The sequence below is a fragment of the Muntiacus reevesi genome, chromosome 2, assembly GCF_963930625.1.
Source record: "Muntiacus reevesi chromosome 2, mMunRee1.1, whole genome shotgun sequence".
In the NCBI taxonomy this organism is placed as follows: Eukaryota; Metazoa; Chordata; class Mammalia; order Artiodactyla; family Cervidae; genus Muntiacus; species Muntiacus reevesi.
Genome location: NC_089250.1, coordinates 154,101,141 through 154,115,569, shown reverse-complemented (window position 1 = coordinate 154,115,569; position 14,429 = coordinate 154,101,141).

The following is a 14,429-nucleotide window of genomic DNA, read 5'->3' as shown; positions in this document are numbered from 1 at the left end:
ATCTGAGAGCATTTGGGTGGATTATCTCCCTCAGGATTATAGGGACCTTGAAACGACTGCCTCTCTGTGCCCAGTCACAGAAGAAAGCAAACATCCATGAGATTTCTGACACTTCCTGTTCTCAGCTAGATAGAGGGAATGAGGTTCAGCGAAAAGGGTGGTGGTTGACTCGGAAGAACTGGATTCCTTTTTGACACTGCAACTTCTTAGCTGTGATTCTGAGGAACTCAATTCACCTTTTTGAGCCCCACTTTGCCACTTGTTAATATCCATTGAGTGCTGAAGTAAGACATTTTCATACTATTATCTCATTAAATTCTTACCCTCCCTCCAAAACTCCTTGTAAGATTGTTGTTAGTATTCCTCTTATTTTATAGTTGAGAAAATATTCTTAATGAGGTAAATGCACAGTGCATGTATCTGGACATCACCTCCACCTTTGTGCAGGGCTGGCCCCTCTTCCTGCCTGCAGAACCCACCCTACTAACCCCTTTCAAGCACCCTCTGAGAGATGATCTAACTTCTGAACTCTTCCTCATCTCAGCCAGGTACCTCTCTCATCTCTTCAGTCAACAGGTGATAGCTGAGCACCTGCTCAGTGGGGAAGAAGAGACTTTTTCTGTACCTTTTGAAGCTGGCATGATGGGTAGCTGCCAGCTGCTTGGTAGAGCTGCCGTCTTTTTAGAAGTTGAGTCCCTTTATTAATTCCTCTCCACCTAAGTGTGCATCCTTAGTCATGTCAGTCATGTCCGACTCTGTGACCTTATGCTCCTCTGTCCATGGGATTCTTCAGGCAAGATTACTGGAGTGGGTTTCCAGGCTCTCCTCCAGGGGATCTTCCTGACTCAGGGATCAAACCCATGTCTCTTCTGTCTCCTGCATTGGCAGGCAAGTTCTTTATGGCTAGCACACCTGGGAAGTAGCCCACATCTTAACTGTATGTCTGCTGACTCTCACAGAAGGGGAGGGAGGAGGATGTAGTGGTTGATGTGTCAGGGAAGGATCATTACATGCTGATGCTCTCTGCACAGTGGGCCTAGAGTTTTTGGTGCCCACTCAGGGTGTCCAGCTGGCCAGAAATCCCACTGAGTGAGCAGAATGAGTCTGATGATCATCATCATAAAAGGCTAAGAGCAAATGTGGTCATTAAAACATATCAGTCTCCAGAAGGCATGACTTTTAAGTGGTAAGAAAACAGGAGGCTGCTTCTTGTTTGACATTATGTTGACCTTGAAAAGCACTGTCATGACCACAGGCAACCCCCATTCTTAGAAAAGTCCATTTGTCCTTCAATATTCATCAGTTAGTTTTTCCTTCCTGAGGCCCTGGATATAGAGAGTTTTCCTTCTTATGCGGTGGGGGGTGGGGGGAGCTTACTGGGAGGAGCTTGCACTCCAAGTAGGAAGGCTGAACGTGGTGTCCTCTCCACCACATTGACCTTGACTAGCATCTCTCACTTCTCTGCACTAATTCTCTTTAACAACTGACGTTGCCTCCCAAGTCTTTCCTGACATCTTGCAAAACCAACTGCAGGAGGAAATGGTTTTTTTTTTTGTTGTTGTTGTTCTTTCCCAGGTTTTTAATTGTACAAATTCCATCTGACAGTGTATCTCAGCCAATACCCTAAGGGAATTTTAAAGATTTCTCAATAAGATGAAAATAGGTGCTTAGCTTGTGTCTATAATCTTATACTGACAGCCATGACTTGCTTTGAAAAAGTTTGACTTTGGCAGGACTGTCTAGTTCAGACTAAGAATATTAAAGTTCACATCAATGCCAAGCCTTTAATGGTAATGCAAGTTCAACTTTAAACAAATTTAGGTGAAAATTACCTAAAAACAAATGATTGGGGTAAAGTGCTATTTTTATTTTTTACTTAGGCAGGATTTTCTGGGCATTTACAAACTAGTAGGAGTCAAATCAGTGAAAGACAAGCCATCATTAGAGAGCAGCTACCTTACTGGGCTTCCCAGGCAGTCCTAGTGGTAAAGAATCCGCCTGCCAGTGCAGGAGAAATGAGAGACACGGGTTTGATCCCTGGGTCCAGAAAATCCCTTGGAGAAGGAAATGGCAACACTCCAGTAGTCTTGCCTGGAGAACCCCATAGACAGAGGAGCCTGGAGGGCTATAGTCCATAGGATCACAAAGAGTCGGACAGGACTGAAGCAACTTAATACAGCATACACCCTACTAGCCCAGACTTCTCTTACTGGAGAAGTGCTGGCTTGCTGCAGAAGTCTTTGAGTGTTGTCCTCCAAAAAGTCTTCCAGCCAGGAGGTGGCGCTGCAGTCTATATCCAGTAGAGCTTTCCAGTTTTCTTTCTGTCTTTCACTTTAATACACACTTACATGTGTAATTGTTCAATCACTGGATTGGGAAGAGTCCCTGGAGAAGGTGATGGCTACCCACTCCAGCATTCTTGCCTGGGGGATTCCATGCATAGAGGAGCCTGGCAGACTGCGGTCCATGGGGTTTCAAAGAGTCAGATAAGACTGACTATTTATCTCTTTCACTTTCACTTTTTACATATGTAATACTTTAAATTTAACCTGGTAATTACTTACCTTTATCTTCTCTTTTTACCCCTTTTCTATGCTTTTGTTTTCTTTTTTTTTTTCCTCCCTCATACTATGGCAAATTTTATTGTAATTTAGTCCTATGTAGCAAAAGTCTTACAAGACCATTGGTTGATTCTACTAAAAATATTTGTGTGTTTGTATGTATACCTGTATCTGATGTTGCTTTTCTAGTATTTTCCACCTCTATTCCACAATTCTATCCATGTCAACCACACGTAAGAGGTTTTATATACTACAAAGTTACAATTTGGGATCTACCATAAGAGTAATTGAATTCCTTTAGATAAATATTATCCTTGTTCTTTAGAATAAGCTTCCTGATCTGTTTTTCTTGTTGTAGAGTTATATGGTAGGTTCCCCTATGCTGTTGTTGCCACATGTGCCCCTATGCTGCGTTTACCATACTGCTGTTTTTCTTACATATTTTTTCTTTCTTTTAATCTTTTCCCTTATGTCTGTGGACACAGGCTAGATATCATATTGGCAGCTTGAGTCACTGTGAATGAACAGACAAAGAATTAATGGACAGTTGGTTGAAATCCTTCATGTTGTGGCTTTAGGAAATAAACTGTTTTGTCAATCTAGTCTCATAAAACAATCTAGTTCTCCTATGTTCTCAGAAAACATATGCCAACCAGTGGAGCCTTGCAGTCTCCATATCATCCATCTTGCTGTCTTTTCATGATGTATTTTGGTCCCTGTTGTATACATATTTGTAGTTTATTTTATACCAAGGACAAACTTATCAGGTAGAAGATTCCCCAGGTCCCAACAGCAAGTGCACAAACTTTGTGCAAAGGTCTTGGAGACTCCTCTTGCAAGATCTTCAATCAAATTCATGAGAATTGCACCCTCCCTATTTTTCTCTGACTCCTTTGTCTCAGCAGAGTGGGAGAACCATCCATTTTCAAACTTGAAAAATTGTAAAATTTGGCAGGAAGTTGTCCTGAAAGCCATGGCCTTATGCTCACCTAAAAGCCATCCCAATGTTTGCCAGAAACCTGATCCTTGTCTAAGACAATTGTTCAATAGAACCAGTCTGGAAAAATCTCAACCTTAGTCTTGGCTTGGTACTCTGTGCCATTCAGACATCAGTATAAGCATCACTTCTTCAGAGGAGCCATTCCTGACCAGCCAACATTAAGCAGTTTTTTGGATTCTTGCTATCACATTGCCCCATTTCACTTCTCTGTCTCATCAAATCTGATATTTCTTTTCTTTCATATGCATATTTGTGTGTGTTCATTATTGTTCTTCTGCAAAGGAAAGATAATTCCAGAAAATAAAGGACACAGTCTGTTTTATTTGCTTATTCTAGCACTGGGTCAATTAGCCCCAGCTATGTAACAAGCCATCCCTGAAAGTTAGTGGCCTAAAACAACAAACCATTTCTTTGTGTGCTTATGGTTCTGTGAGTCAGCAATTTGGGAGGCCCTCTGCTGAGACTGTTTTTCTTTTTTCATCATGGTGTCAGCTGGATTCATTCATGTATTTGCAGTAAACAAATGGTCAATACATTGCTCTCATCAGGCAGGGAAACCTGGACTCGTTCCTTTAGTGATGGTCACAGGGTTCCCATGAGCAACAAGGAAGGGTAAACCCCAATGATCAAGCACATTTTTTTTAGAGCCTGATTGCATGATACATACTAATATCCCCATTGGCCAAAGCAGGTCAGGTGGTCAAGCTCAGCTTAAAGGAGGAGAGAAATACACTATTTTCATGGAGGAAATGTCAAAGTCACATTGCAAAGGGGCTACAGAATGGGAAACCAGATACAGAGATGGGAGAAATTGATGACCCTCTGCAATTTTCAAGTGCATGGTACATGGCAATCACTCAGTAAATGCTTATTGAGGGATAAATACGTAAGCAAATGAAAAATCAGTTATCCAAATCTACCAAGTGGAATCTCAGGTCCCTCATATAAGTTCTAGTTTATGATACTAAGTATCATGTTTACAGGTTTTAGATCTGCCTTTAAAGAATTGACCTAAAGAAGCATAAAGTTCTGCTAGAGTTAACAGTAGAGATGGTCATGTGGGAATGTGTGCTTATTAGAGCTCCTGTATCCATGGTGGTGGAGGCACTTCAAAAAGAAAGATAGAAAGGTATGCCATAGACCACATAACCAGAGGCACAAATCTATCAATCTAGAAAATGAACAACAGTAAATTCAAACATCAGATACCAATGGGCTAGGTTTTTGCAATCAGCCATAATTTTTATTTATGTCCTAAAAGCCATTTATTAACTTCTCTACATAATCAGTTCAATTCAGTTCAGTTGCTCAGTCGTGTTCAACCCTTTGCAACCCAATGGACAGCAGAACTCCAGGCTTCCCTGTCCATCACCAACTCCCAGAGCTTGCTCAGACTCATGTCCATTGAGTTGATGATGCCATTCCATTATCTCATCCTCTGTCAACCCTTCTCCTCATGCTTTCAATCTTTCCCAGCATCAGGGTCTTTTCCAATGAGTCAGTTCTTCACATCAGGTGGGCAAAGGATTGGAGTTTCAGCTTCAGCATTAGTCCTTCCAATGAATATTCAAGACTGATTTCTGCTGGATTGACTGGTTTGATCTCCTTGCAGTCCAAGGGATTCTCAAGAGTCTTCTCCAACACCACAGTTCAAAAGCATCAATTCTCTGGCACTCAGCTTTCTTTATAGTCCAACTCTCACATCCATACATGACCACTGAAAAAACCATAGGCTTGACTAGATGAACCTTTGTTGGCAAAGTAATGTCTCTGCATTTTAATATGCTGTCTAGGCTGGTCATAGCTTTTCTTCCAAGGAGCAAGTGTCTTTTTAATTTTATGGCTGCAGTCACCATCTGCAGTGATCAAACCCGCATCTTCTGAGTTGCTAGGCAGATTCTTAAGCACTGGATCACCAGGGAATTTCCAGAACAGAGGTTCAAATGAGAGGAATCCCCACTTTGTTATAACAAGCCCAAGTCCATCATGTTCTACATTTTGTTGCTGAAGACTCATGCTAGCTCAAGTCAAGTTTTAAAACATATGCCACACTCTTGCACTACAATGATAGGGAACATTTATATAAATATATAGAAAGGGTGGGGGAAAGCCTTTCACTACTTGACATTTCAAATTTCTCCCTCTCTCTTCTCCCAGTCTAATTTTATTTACATCTCTTATACTGCAGTTTTGATGATAACTGTATCCTCTCCAAATTCTGATAAAAGTGATCCTTGAACCAGCCACATTTACCTCTTAATTTGACTCCACACATGTACCTTTATTTGGAGGTTTTAGGGACCCCTTTTCTCTGCCACATTGAGAGGCAACAGAGTCAAAAAGTTCAGGAGCCAACTATTAGCTTTACTGTCAATGAAGCTGTTTTGGAGGATGTGACTTAGATATGCAGCAACACAGGATTACTGATGCTGAACACCAGAATTAGGCTCCCTGCCTTGTCAGAGGCTCACAGCATAACCACAGTCCTTTCCTCACAGGGACTTGTTCTAAACATGAAGACCAGGAGGAGCAAACTGGAATTCTAATTTCCAAATTTGGAAATAAGAAAGAAGAGAAGCTAAACCAGGAATTTCCCTGCTTCTTTTCTGTGAACTGCTACTTATCCTTCTAGAGAGAGGAGTGAAGTTGAGAGGGAAAATTCAGGGAAAGAAACCAAAGTGGTTTTTCCAAGCCAGTGCCTTGAACCCACTATATATTTTCTCATTTGCATTGAGAGATCCAAGTGTCTTATCCCAAGTTCCCTAGAATAAAGGTTAGGGCCGTGTATGTATTCCCAGTTCACTAGATATATCCATATGTGAACTGAGTGTCATTGTCTTAGGTTTGGGATTAAGAAAAAATGGTCTGAGACTTTCTCATACTGTATCATCTTAACTGTTGCATCCTATATTGCTCAAGTCTTTCTCCTGCCAGGTTGTAGCAGAAGTGAAGACAAGAAGTCCTTGACTTGCTGGCATTTTTGGCTGTAGCATTGTGTATTCCAACTGTGTTTTGATATAAGCGCTTCATCTCTCTGAGATGCTGAGCTGGACTGATCCATCAATCCAGGCTTCACTGAGAGGTGCTTCTGTACCAAGTGATATAGTAGCACAGAGAAGTGTCACTAAGTCGGCAGGAGTGTCCTGGGTCACACTCTCCGATGCTGCAGATTTACTGTGGGAGGGTGCAGACGTGCCCATCCACCATCTCACCTGCTGAATTGCCAAGGATATTATTTCCAATGTGTGGTAAATATGAATATTTTAAAATAATTGTTACCTTCTTAATTGTATCTAGAGGAATCTAAACGCTTGAGCAATGTGACATTCACTGTCTCTAGTTTGAAACACACAAGTTTTTTAAAATACGCAAGTTTTTAACAGTACACGAGTTCCTTTTCCTTCTGAACTCAAATTTCCATTCCACTTCCCACACATAATTTTATCCTAATGTAATGTATTTTAAGCTTGAAACTGTTTTATACAAAACCCTATTATGCTTTTCTAAATGAAAAGTATTATATATAAATGAATTTGTCACATTTTATTGCCTGCTAGCATAAGGCTCTAGAATTAACTTTTTTCTGTATGAGATATTAAAATTATTATTTTGTATTTAATCAAGATAGCAAATGTATTTTAAATTCTGAACAATATTGACTAAAAAATAAGATTTAATAGTAAATATTTCTAAATGAGAGGAAAGAGATTTTAGATTAGATGGTGTATTTTAAACAAGTATCAATTATTGTTAGAATGAGGTGGGATTCACCATCAATTTTATTCTCTCTTTTTGTTTTTAAAATGTAAACAATGGCCAGCTATATTTAAAATTTGTTGTAACAATGCCACTCAATTCTTTGGATGCTTTGAGTTACACACTAAAAAAAATAGGGATTTATCATTAAAAACTATTGTTAATCATCTGTTGACAGCTCAGATTACATTGTCCTTCAATTTTATTGAAAACAATTTAGAAACTACGTGTCTTACAAAGGATTGATTTCTGTATCATTAGTCATTTACTTTCTCGAAACCAATAGCAGCATTTCAAATCTGTTACTTTATTTAGTGCCCTGAAGATTTTTACTCCCTAAGGTGATGCTTCTTAGTGAGAATTAGAGTAGTGTGAGATGTGCTTTCCTTTCGTAAAGCTGGGAGAAGAAGGAACATCACCACCTTAGCCACTTATCAGGCAATCTTTAATCTGAAGATTGATTTCCATAAAACTATACCTGCCTGGTAACCAAGGTTCTTGTGATAAGGCTACTCTCTGAAATAGAAAAGCTCAGATTTACAGTATTTGCTGAGTTCCCTGTTGTAAATATTCCCATGATACACATCTGATATCACTGAACTGCAGAGCTGGAAAAAAAAAATGTACAGTCAGCTCTCATGAGCCAGTAGAAGCTGAACATCCACTGCTCTGTACCCTTTAGAAAGTCGTCATCTAGGCTAATTTGAATACTGCTGCTCTAGATCACTGTAAGTCTCCATTTCAATCTTAGCATTTTTTAAAATCAAAAGGCAATTTAAATAATGATTATCTCTTACAACCCAGAAGGTGCATTTTGCAGATAAAGGAACTGCAGTTCATAAAGAACAAATAACTTGTTCAAGGTCATACAGCTACTTTGTAAGAAGAATTAAGCCAAGAATTCAGATTTTCTACTTTCAAAGTTGTATCGACTCCACAGGTTAGTTTTTTTCTAGAATCCTACAATCTCAGAGTTGGAAGGAACCGTGTGAACATTTCATTCTGTGTCTACTACTTGCAGGCTTCCCAGGTGGTGCTATTGGTAAAGAATCCGTGGATTCCAGATCCCTGGGTCAAAAAGATTCCTTGGAGCAGGGCATGGCAACCCACTCCAGAATTCTTGCCTGGAGAATCCCATGGGCAGAGGGGCCTGGTGGTGGGCTATAGTCCATAGGGTTGGGCATGACTGAAGGGACTTAGCATGCATGCATGCTACCACTTGCAAGAATCCCGCTCCCTAACATTCTCTAGAGATAAGCATCTAGTTTCTGGTGAAATATTCCCAGAAATGTTGGTTCTTACCTTTACGGTGTGTTCAGTTTCATTTTTTGACCAGCATTATTACCTCACCCCCTTCTTTTTTTTACAGTGACCAAATTCCTTTTCATGTTAATTTCAGTAAGCTATTTCTGACCTGCCTTCTGAAGACTCTGGGTTAAATCTAACTGTTCTTTCATGGGACTCACTTCAGTTATTGAAGGATTTTAACTGTAATTTCAGTCCCCTGTTTATCTCTCAGTGCAAGAAGTAAATGAAGTCAATGCAGCCAGTGCTTTATATTGGGGTGTATGGGCTATGAAAATCCTTGGTCATCTAATGAAGCCTCTCTGATATTGTTTTGAGGTACACTATCTCACCTTTAGCATTGAAGCACCAACATTCTACTCACAGGAATTTGAGTCTGCAACCTAAGATGAAGCACATCTCCCCTCATGTACTCCATCCCTTTCCACACTCAACTTCAGCTCTTCACTTTACTTCCAAATTGTATGTTTATTTAGCCAAATTCATTTTCTTTGCCTAAGATGGTGAAGGAGTTTATATGTTATTCAAAGTGCATGGTTGAAGAGCAAACTAAAGCTTATATCGCCGATTGATTTTTTCTTATTATGTCACTTTCCCTAGCTAAGCATGCAAATGGCTTAGATGTTTTTCATGAAGAATTTTACTAGACTATAATGTGAGCTACAACAATATAGTTGATGACTAAAAGTTAATATTTTTGCTCTAAGGTCAGGGACATGACAGAGATATTCATTCTGGACACTTCTCTTCAATGTTATACTAGAGGTTCTAATCAGGAGGAATTAGGCAAGAAAGAGAAATAAAAGTCATATATATTGGAAAGGAAGAAGTAATTATTTCTATTTGCAGATGGCATGATCTTACATGTAAGAAGTCCTGTCAGTTCAGTTCAGTTGTTCAGTTGTGCCTGACTCTTTGAAACCCCATGGACAGCAGCACGCCAGGCCTCCCTGTCCATCACCAACTCCCAGAGCTTGCTGAAACCCATGTCCATTGAGTTGGTGATGCCATCCAACCATCTCATCCTCTGTCATCCCCTTCTCCTCCCTCCTTCAATATTTCCCAGCATCAAGGTCCTTTCTAAAGAGTCAGTTCTTCACATCAGGTAGCCAAAGTTTCAGCTTCAACATCAGTCCTTCCAATGAATATTCAGGACTGATTTCCTTTAGGGTTGACTGGTTGGATCTTCTTGCAGTCCAAGGGACTCTCAAGAGTCTTCTCCAACACCACAGTTCAAAAGCATCAATTCTTTGGCGCCCAGCTTTTTTTATAGTCCAACTCTCACATCCATACATGACTACTGGAAAAACCATAACTTTGTCTAGATGGGCTTTGTTTGAAAAGTAATATCCCTGCTTTTTAATATGTTGTATAGGTTGGTCATAGATTTTCTTCCAAGGAGCAAGCATCTTTTGATTTCATGGCTGCAATCACCAGCTACAGTGATTTTGAAGCCCAAAAAAATAGTCTCTCACGGTTCCCATTGTTTCCCCATTTATTTGCCGTTAAGTGATGGGACATAATCTTAGTGATGCCATAATCTTAGTTTTCTGAATACTGAGTTTTAAGCCAACTTTTTCACCCTCCTCTTTCACTTTCATCAAGAGGCTCTTTAGCTGTTCTTTGCTTTCTGCCATAAAGGTGATGCCATCTGCATATTTGAGGTTATTGATATTTCTCCCAGCAATCTTGATTCCAGCTTGTGCTTCATTCAGCCCAGCATTTTACATGATATACTCTGCATATAAGTTAAATAAGCAGGGTATAGCCTTGACGTACTCCTTTCCTGATTTGGAACCAGTCCATTGTTCCATGTGCAGTTCTATTTGTTGTTTCTTGACAGGTTTCTCAGGAGGCAGGTCAGGTGGTCTGGTATTCCTGTCTCTTGAGGAATTTTCCACAGTGTGCTGTGATCCACACAGTCAAAGGCTTTGGCATAGTCAATAAATCAGAAGTAGATGTTTTTCTGGAACTCTTGCTTTTCGATGATCCAAAGGATGTTGGCAATTTGATCTCTGGTTCTTCTGCCTTTTCTAAATCCAGATTTAGAAAAAGAAGTCCTGTGGAATGCACTAAAAAACATAACTAATAAATTCAGCAAGATACAAAATCAATGTATGAGTCAATTGTACTTCTGTACACTAGCAATGAACAACTGAGAGAAAAAATCAGGAAAACAATTCCATTTGCAATAGAATCAAAAAGAATACAGTACTTAGGAATAAAGAGTTAGAGAGCTGTATACTGAAAACTTCAAAAATAATATTGAAATTAATTTTTTTAAAAGATTTTAAATAGGTGAAAAGACATTCTATGTTCGTGGATAGGAAAACAATATTGTAAAGATGACAATATCCCATAAATTGATCTACATATTTAATGCAACTCATATTAAGAATCCAAGTGCCTACTTCTGCAGGAACTTACAAGCTGATCTTAGCTTTTATATTGAAACACAAGGGACTGAGAATAACCAAAAGTCTTCAAAAAGGAAAAGTTGGAATACTCATACTTCCCAATAAGTTATACTAAGCCTATTGGTTCTGTTTCAGAAGAACCCTAACTAATGCACACATACAAAGCAGTCTGATACTTGATCTGAGGCTCTTTGGAAAGCTCTCCTCCTTCATGACAAACTTCCTTCCTTAAGCTTGTTTCTAGAGAATCTGCCATTAAATTAGAAGTCCAGAGAAGCAGATATACAATACATTTTAAAAGAAATAGAAATCAGAAAACCAATTCCCTAGCTTTTTAATGCAGTGTTTGTGATTAACACTACCCAATAAGGCAGTAAAGTTCTGGATATTTCCAGTCAAGAGTAGGGTCTGAAAAAAAAAAAAAAAAAAAGAGTAGGGTCTGAACAACATGAGGGATCATGTCACTAAGTGGAGCTCCAAGGTCAGCAGAAAGTGAAAAGTGAAAGTGTTAGTCAGTCTATCAGTTGTGTCCAGCTCTTTGTGACTCCATGGACTGTAGCCTGCCAGGCTCCTCTGTTCATGGAATTTTTCAGGCAAGAATACTGGAGTGGGTTGCCATTCTCTTCTCCAGGGGCTCTTCCTAACCCAAGGATCAAACCTGCATATCCTGCATTGCAAGCAGATTCTTTACCATCTGAGCCACCAGTTAGCAGAGGCCACAGTTAAATTTGTGGCTACTGGCATTGAACACAAGTAAGAGGGGTGGAGGCGGGTGGAGAATTTTGCTAGCTGTTGAAGAGGCTCTAATAACTTATAAATGCCTGATTAGCATATGTCACCAAAGAATTCTTTAAGTTGTCTGCTGGTAATCGGCCCAGGAAAGTCACAGATGGCTTACAATCTTTGAGAAGAAACAGTCTTTCCATTTTGCATTATGTCATAGCCTAGACAATGTACTTCAGTATGACAAAGTTGAAGATAATCCTTAGAGACTTGTGTCCCTGAAATGCTAATGCTGTCAGCAAATGAAGGGAATCGATTCTGTAATTGTACATTCTGTTACATTCAGGAAATGTAACATGTTATTTAAGAACAGAGTCCTGGGTGATTGGGATGCTTCTAAAGCTATGGTTAAATAATTTTAAGAAGTAAGAGGGTATTTTGTAAACCTTTGGGGCAAACTGTTGAGATATATTATTCATTTTCCCAAGTAAATGTAAATAGATACTACAAGTCTGTGTGCAAGTGTATACTAAGAAATTTGTTTTTCTTCAGTCGTTAAGTCATGTCTGCCTGTGAGACCCCATGAACTGCAGCACAGAGTCTTTTCCAATGAGTCGGCTCTTTGCATCAGGTAGCCAAAGTATTGGGGCTTCAGCATCAATCCTTTCAATGAATACTCAGAGTGGATTTCCTTTAGGATTGACTGGTTTGATCTCCTTAGAATCCGAGAGACTCTCAAGACTCTCCTCCATCCAGCACCAGTTTGAAAGCATCAATTCTTCAATGCTCAGCCTTATTTATAGTTCAACTCTCACATCCATACATGACTACTGGAAAAATTATAGCTTTGAGTATACAGACCTTTGTTGGCAAAGTGACGTCTCTGCTTTTTAATATGCTGCCTAATACAAGACATAACTATGCTCATGTAAAGTAAGCAGGTATTTTGAGTATTGAGAACAGGATGGTATTAGGGTTTGGAGTTGCAGGAGAGTGGAAGAGACACAGTCTTGTTAATGATCCTTAAATCCTAAACAGAGCAGAGGCCATGATTCTCTCCCTGTCCTTAAAACATAAAAACAGGCAGGTAGAAGGGATAATGAATCCTTTCAGGAAGTATGCAAACACAATGGCCTGCATTATCCTTTCATACCCTCCCTTTTGAGTGGATCTTGGGACAGTTTTGATAAGAGCTTGCTGGATTGAGAATTTAAAGGCTCAGCCTCCCTAATGTGTCACACTTCTTATCTATTCTAGATCTAAAAGCTCTTAGGGAGAGATTTAAGATCAGAGATGTTGATAGTGAGTAATCAACCTGTGAAATTATTAAATTACATACTGGGCATTCTTCTTGGTGTTATAGAAAGAGGCCAGTGATCCATGTTTAATAGTAGCATCCCTTTTAGAAAGAAAGTCTCTTTCCAACTGATTCACTGGGGTGGGTTCACTAGGCAGAAAGGATGTTGATTGGCAAAAGGAACCAGAGGAACAAGAGTCAGTGAGACAAAGGTAGTCTAAGGGATATTTGAGATTTCAACTGCTGGAACTTTTTTGTTATTCTGAGTAAGAAATGATTGAAAGGCAGAAAGGTTTGTAGTAAAGAGTGTAGCTTAGAATCATCTAGAAATAGAAGACTCTGCTTTTGAAAATGCATGGAAATTTTTGCTTTCCTTGTTAAAAGTTGAGAGGCTACTTTTTCAGAGGGCTGTCATTCTGTCAAAGTTTTGAGATTTTTATCTTTCAAGCTAAGCTAAGGAATTATTCTTCCAGTGCCTCCTTTCCTTACTGCGTTGGCCAGTGTCTTGGTATATCTCAGGCATAGAGGTGCCCTTGTTCTTGGGTTTACCTAATCACTTAATATAAAAAGCTATGATTTTGGCCTGAAATTTTTTCTTTCTGAGTTAAAATACCATCAAAGTGTTCAGCAAGCCCTGTTAATTTAGGAGGTGGGCAGTCTTTCTGTCTTCTACCTAAATGTGCCACCTCTGGTTTAAGAACATCAACAGTGAGTAATAGCATAATTAGGATATCTTTGTCCCTGTCAAAACTACAGTATTTCCTATGAGATTTCTTTAAGCAGTTTCTGAAATTAGAGATTGATTTATTCATTTTCTGTTTATAAGGCTGAATTGTCAATGAGTCAGTTTTAACAGGAAAGACCTCAGGGATAGCTGCTAATTATTCTATAATCAATACACTGCAGTTTCTAACCCAGTTTAAAGTCTTTAGGTCTCACAAGACATTGAGCCAATTGATAGTGATCAGGCAATCGAGGATTACAAGATCATAGGGCAGTTCGAAATACTTCATTGAACTGTTTTCTCTCTAAGAGTTTGGAGAACTCACTTTTCACTTTCACTTTAACCAGATTGTGCAAAATTCAAATCTTGATAAAGTTAAATTTATAAGAGCAGAAATGCTAATCTTCATTTCCACTTACATTATACACACTAAGAGCATAGTTGTCCTGTGAGAAGCGTGTGAAAGAAAGTGTGAAGGGTCTCGTGAAGGTTTGGGAGTAAGAAAAGGAACCAAGCAAGGGGAAGAGACGGTTGATGTACCAAGACATCAAGAGGCAAGCCAGTTTGGAGCTTCTGGTTAGCTTTTTATAGTCTGTATATTTTAGCCTAGAGTTATTCTAGAATTTTCCTATTTTTCAGATGCCTC